We start from the raw sequence: 7,578 nt of genomic DNA on the forward strand, positions 1-7,578 counted from the left end.
AAAATTGAATCTACATGCTTTTACTAGCCAGATTATCATATATTTTTGTTCTATTCCATTACAGAGCAAATGATAAATAAAGGTTTAATGGTTTATGACGGTATGTAATTACTTTTAAAAACTTATAAAAACACTAATGTGTAGTTATGAATAAAATGATCACTGAACTGAAAGTTTATCTTGTTAATACCAGCTATAAAGTAATACCTGATAATGTATACAGTTCGTGCGACGTAAAAGGCCAAAGGCCGAGTACTAACCATGAAGGAATTTTGACAACAGGCATGGTGATACGTTACATCGCCTTTCCACTATTTCACCAAATTTGTACAGTTATATGAATTATTTGCATTAATAATTTAAATTGATTTTGTTAATTATTAAATATAGATACACTATTATCTGAAAATGGCTAGATTAAAATATAAAAATGGTGATAAACTGAATTGTTGCAATTTTTTTTTATTTTTTATATTAGGTGATCATTATTATAATGAAGCTTTATGGAGACAAACAGCTTATTACACACGTAAGTATAATTTTATATTAATTGATATTTATAATATTGTGCTAATTATATAATATAAACATGGTAGTTGGCCTGGTAAATATAGTTCATGAAACAGAATAAAGAATATTTGATATTTTTGTTCAACGTACATAGTTGATATATTTTTTTAATTAGACATTTTACGGTTGTATTTATGTATTATATTTATGTTGCTTTTTTTAAATAAATTCAGAGTGGACCAGCGTTCAGAGTAAGTTATTGTTGTCAATATTTAATAAACGTAATTTATCATAATATCGCTTATCGATCAATTAAATATTAATATGGTTAAACGATTATAATTATTGTGTATTTATGACTGTATAAATAAAAAATATTTAGTTGATAAATTACGTAGCAATAAGTTGAATGACTTTGACTTAAAATTAATTCAAATAATTTCAGATCGAATAATTGCAAGTTTTGTACATGATTGGACACAGTGTGGATATGGTAATTATTAAAAGTTATAATATATAAATCTGACATGTAATATAGAACCAATTTTAAATAAATGAACTAAAACTCTAAATCCATATTATAGTTCCATTCATCTAAAAAAAAAAAAAAACCAACTTAATTTTTAGCTTTTAGAAGCACAAAATCGCCAAAAGAGTATTGTGAAACGTTTGCAGAATATCAACCCGATGTACACAGCGGTGAGGAAAATTATACAACTTCGCACATTTAAAAAACACATTACTTATTTATTTCTCGTCTTTATTGTTTTACAGTTGATGGTAAGTGTTTTTAATTAGTTAATTGTTTATATAATAATTATCGTTAAAATGTATACGATATTTTTAAATATATAATTTTTAATAAACTAATAATTACACTTGATTATTTAGTGGATGCCACACCCTCATATTATGATAACCTTATCTTGCAAACATAAATACGATATCAAATTTGTTTTTAGCATAACAAAATTGGTTATACTGATTTGGTAGCTATAATCGACTCATTATTAAGCTATAATTAAGGATAATAGTATAATGTGTAGGACATCTGATGACTAAAATGAACACCTAATCTAACATATATGTTACAAAATGTATTCTGCTGAATAAAAATTTGGTATGCTGTACACTCGCAAGTTAATAACCTGGTGTGACGTCCACTTAATAGGTAAATACCTTATCTACTAATATATTTCTAACTAATTGTTAATTTATTCAGGTGTTCAGCTGATATACGGCTTTATAACTGGTAAGTTATTTTACTTTACACTGTTTTACCTAAAATTACATTTTAGATAAAATGTAAATGTAGCGAAATAGGCAAAACGATTACAAATATGATCTTAATTATTAATATCCAGTGTGTTTATCATTAAACTGCAATTGACACCAGCATTTAATTTTTTTTCTTATTGTATTAAAAATAAGTATATTTGTTGTTTTTTAAAGTTTCTTATATGTTACAATTTATTTTTTATTTTAATACGTGTATTATACATCAATTTAAATATTTTTCATTTATACACTGACTTTTATTCTAGTGAAACACGTTTTCGTGTTTTTGATGCTTTTCGTATCAATAGACATGCTAAATATTATAATGCATTTTTTTAGATTAAAGTTGTCATCGGCAGGTATGATTAAGTCTATAAAACAACATTAAAAATATTTCTATCTAAATGTAATCATTTTTGAAACTGGTTACAATATATACATCTAATACGTAATATTATAGTACCTAATAAATGTATATGCAAAAAATATTCAACAATAATCGGTACTTTAATAGATGTATTCAACACATAATACAATTTTTATTTAAATCAAATTGTTACTGTTTTTTTTTTTATTTTAGATGAAATTTAAACTCAGCTGCTCATTGTACTTATGCGTTATACATCGCATTATTTTTAAACTATACATTGATGATGAATTGATTTTATTTCATATTATGCACCTTTAATTTCGAAGTTTCAATGTTAAAAATAAATTGTACTTTATACCAAATCGTCGTTTTATTTATTAAATTTCAATTTTTCTATATTAAACTTGTTAAAAACTATTTTAAATATACTTATTCTAAATATTGTTTATCAATTGCACATAATATACGTAATGAAGATTTTTTTCTTTAATTGTTCTACTTTAAATTTCACAATAAACTATTATAGAAATTATATCAGTTGTGTATATCATTGTCTAGGTTTCAGGTAACTATTTGCATAGCACAAACAACGAATAAGACATAAGTATGTTATCGAAACCCTACTTAAAAAATAAAATAAAATAATGATCATTGTTATAGTTTATTTTTTAAATGAGTGATTTAGTCAAAATTCTAACTTAAAATGCATATAAAATAATTATTTCTAGATATGCATTTTTAATATTTTTATACAGGTACAATAGATACATACAAAAAAAACTTATGTATTTTTATGAATTTATCTAGTTAGTCAATATGTATTGACATTTAAAGAAAAAATTAAAAAAAAAAAAATTAAAAGTTGTTAAATTTTTTTTAATTTGAATTTCATAATTATCGGTGATAGATATTATATTAGTCGTGTATAGACTGTAGACACATTTATTCTATCGTTTTGAAATCCAATAATAATAAATTACTGTTTTTTTTTTAGGTTTAAAATGTTTTTCTCCAATTGTCTTATCTTAAATTAAACACAATAAGCTATTTAAAATACCAAGACGTTAGGTCTCTATCTGAATAGTATAAAAATCAAAAGTGAACAACACTGCGATCTTTTCCACAGTAGTTAATTAAACGACGTTGCACGTTCATGATTGAGCTTGAGGTAATGATGAAAAAGTAGGTAGTTAATAATGACGAACAATCGTATTTAAACGTAAAAGTATAATACTTTTTATCATAATAAAACAAATTAATATTTATTAATGATATTACAACAAAAAAACCGGTGTGTGTAGTAAGTACTCTTAGTCTGACAAAATTTTAGGGGGGAAAACTACTTCTGAGTCAATATGATTATTTAATATGTAATCCGTAAATTCTTGTATGCGTTGGTCATTTGGTTGAGTAGATATTATATCTACTATAAACGAATCCTCAACTTCTTCAGGCCTTAAGAATGGTAATCCAAAAAAAAATTTTAAGTATTTACCTAGTTCAGAATTTTGTTTTTATTCATTACTAAGTCCTAAAGTTTGTATTTTTCTCCACCAGCTTTGTGTGATATGAAACCTACTGCCTTTAATAATAATTTCTGGCCATGTTGAAAGAGCGCCTAAATGAATTGCGTTCTCAAAATCTGTATACATAAATTCTGGTTTAAAAATTAAATTTACCTTAATACATTCGTCGACCAATATCTCAAAAGTTTGTGTATATGTTTGTGTACATTTATCTTTGAGTAAGCAAAAAATTAAAGGTATGTAAAGGTTATTATGCATTGTATGGTTTGTAAACATTTGATTGAACATCTTCGGGACACTTTTGAATGTTCCATTCACATAAATAATATTTTTTGAGCATAATAATTTCAATTTTTCTACTGTTGAAAAAATTATAATATTAGTAGCTTTATCATTAACTAATAAAAATTGTTCTTCTCGATTTGTTGTTATTTTTAAATCATTTAGCACTTCATGAACATCGTCAATATTTTTCGGAATGTTTGGCTGTATAGCTTTTCTAGCATAAATATTTTTTTGAATTAAAATACAATCATTATGCGTTAAATCGTGAACATCATTTTTTTAATTCACGATGTAATATTTTAGAAGACATTTCATAAATATCTTCTAACCCTTTTCTTTTGACACTATTACTAATTGCTTGTCTATGCAGTATACTTTCCACATTAGGTGTGTGAGCATGTAAAAATGACTCATAAATTAATATATCATTTTTACATTTAAAAAAATACTTACAAGACTTTTGTACGCAGCGCCATCGTTTAACATCGTTTGATAGAGTTTTGTGAAAAGAAAATTTAAATCCGTCGGGCGTAACGTACACGCGTTTTCCTTTTTCACTAAACATTACACTAAATTGTTCCATTTTAGACAAAAAGTAAAGGCACTAATAAGTGTACAACTAGATTGAAATGTCAAGTGATACTAACATAGTATAACGTTTAACATCTAGAATACTGCTATTGAGTGAAAATTGGCAATATATTTTTATACATGAGTTAATTTTATTGCATATATCAATACTTGTAAGTTACAGTTTTTATAACGGGATCCAATTAGTATGTTACCGTTTTTATAGACGGACCCAATTAGTTGTTTATCTTTATCATAAATGTTATCTCGGACCCAACTCGGATACTTCCATACAGGAATGTTAACTAAAATATCAAGTTTTAATTTGCGGATGATGACAGGGGCGAAGTCACCAATCGCACATACCTTTGATCCAGTGGCGTACGCAGGATTTTTTTAAGGGGAGTGTCATAAATCATAATTACCTATATACATGAATTGGCCTTTTTTTAGTTATCGTTTCATAATTTGAAAAGATACTTATTTTTGAGGGGGATGTCATATCTCTCTGACACTTCCCCTGCGTACGCCACTGCTTTGACCGCTACTATATTGCGGTTAGAGTGATTTGAGGTTATTGCTATACTACTAGTGATGTCAGTAGTTTTCGATTTAGGACAATGTTTTCTGCTATTCAGATAATTTCTATTTCTCAGCGACTCGATCAGGGGCGAAGTGGCCGGTCTGGATATGGGAATTTTCCAGATGGCCTGGATTATATTATGGTCTGGTGACATGGCATTTTGTAAGATTTTTTTTTTTTTTAATTTAACTTAAAAAAAAAAATATTAGTAAATGCTAAATGCGTCAAAAAATTTTTTCTATTAAATTATTGTATTAGAAATATTATGAATACAATAATAGTAGATTGTAATAGCCTCGTACAATTGTTTACTCGTATGAGAAAGCTTCGGATATGAAATTACAAAATATTAGGTACAATAGGTACATAAATATAGACATAAAATGAAATAAAAGCAATTTATTGACGTAGGCTGGTTATTTTTATAATAAACACCTAGGTAGTGTATATAAAAAAAATTTTGGACGCCGAAAAATTTTTAAATTTAATACAAGGATTACATTATACGTTGTTCTTAATTGTAGAAAAAAAAAATCAAAAATCGTTGGTCTCAGTTTTTGTTTATAAGCATTTAAAGTTTAAATGTTTACGCACTATATCAAAATCGTGAAAATTTGCAATGAATTTTGAAGATGAAAATTTTTAAAATTTTTGTAATTTATACCTAAGGTTCAAGAACTCGACCCAAGATTCTCTATAAATTTTTCTTCAAATAACAGTGAAAAAAATTAATTGCAAATCCATTGTAAATCAAATGTAGCCTTGTCTGCAAATAGTATATTGTCTTTAAATTATAATTTGCCAAAAAAAAAATTAAAAGTACCTAAAAAATAATACTGATTATACTCTGCAGGCAAGGTTATTGATAGAGCGATACCTATTTTTTTTGTAAATCTATCGGTGCATAATGCAGGGGTGTAAAAAACTTGATTTAACATATTTGAAAAAATCTAGTGGTTATTGACTTTTTTTATTTTAGACCACTGTAAAAGATAGGCTATTAGTCATATGACAAAAAACCACACAACAATATCTGCATTATTTTTCAAATTATAGCTTCTATTTTCCCAATTAATTTATAAATCATATAACATAAGCCTATTGTAATCTATATTGTAACATAAAACTAATATGAAATTACGTTTCGATTTGTTTTGAAAAAAAGAAAGAGTTCACGAAATGGTTAAAAAAATGAGGGAAATTTATTATTGGATACCTGACATTTATAAATATGAATAATTAAAATATCCACATGAAAAACGGATCAAAATATCGAATATAATAGAATTGAAATGGTGCATGACTTCAAAATTATTTATTATTATTAAAATTTAAATCACTAAAATAAAATGTTTGTTAAATAATTGAACCTATTAAAATAATGAAAAATGAATCAATTCACATAATAAATTATCAAAAAATAATTTGACGATCCATAGCTTAAATGTTGTCATAACCTATAAGGTTAGAACGGTTAGGTCCAAGTCTAATTATGTCTCAAATCTATAGAATATTGGAGCAGTAAAAGACAAGGTCTATAATATATAAATTATAATTAAAAAAGTACTCCAGCACACTATGTACTATTTTGATCGTGTAATGCTCAAATATGTCATTGCTAAATTAATGTTATTTTTAAACATGGGCATACAGAATTGAAGATAAATACAGAGTTAATTCTTTAATATAATGATCTCACAAAATAAATAACATAACTTATTTTTTCAAATTTTTTCAATTTTTTTTGTACTCTTGTACTACATTAATATAACAAATTGTTTTTTTCTATTTATATATATATATGTGTGTATATATACTGAAATTAACTACAGTTTACAATCAGAAAATTTAATATGTAATAACGGATAATGTCATGTACTATTTTAGTTTTAGAATAAAAACAACCATTGTCTGTTTTTCGTTAAGTATAATAAAATAAACAAATGATATCATGCACTATTTCAATGTTACAATACTTAAAATATGTCATCGCTAAATTTGTACAATTTATAATCATGAGCATATAGATTTAAACATAAATACAGAGTTTAATATAATAAAATGACAAATTATACAACATTTTTGAATTTTTTGTTCATGCATAAGTTATATACTTGTATTACACGTATATTACAAATTGTGTATGTTTTTTATTTGATACAGACTATTTGATAGATCTAACTCAAAAAAGAATAATTCCAAACAGTTGCATGAAATTTTCTAAAATTGTTAACACTATATCATTTCCTTTACGCCATTCTATAATTTTTTGAAACAATATGATTGTTTTTCAATAATTCGTAAACATTTAAAATTTATCTTTTGTTAACATTTGTAAATTAGTAAAAAATATTATAGCTAACTTAAAATATTGACTATACGGAGTCTAGTTTCCGACTCCAATCGTTTGCTATGATTATTCCTATTCCGACGCTCATTAGAAGGTTTCGAATAAG

The sequence above is a fragment of the Rhopalosiphum maidis genome, chromosome 4 (genome assembly GCF_003676215.2).
Source record: "Rhopalosiphum maidis isolate BTI-1 chromosome 4, ASM367621v3, whole genome shotgun sequence".
Classification (NCBI taxonomy): domain Eukaryota; kingdom Metazoa; phylum Arthropoda; class Insecta; order Hemiptera; family Aphididae; genus Rhopalosiphum; species Rhopalosiphum maidis.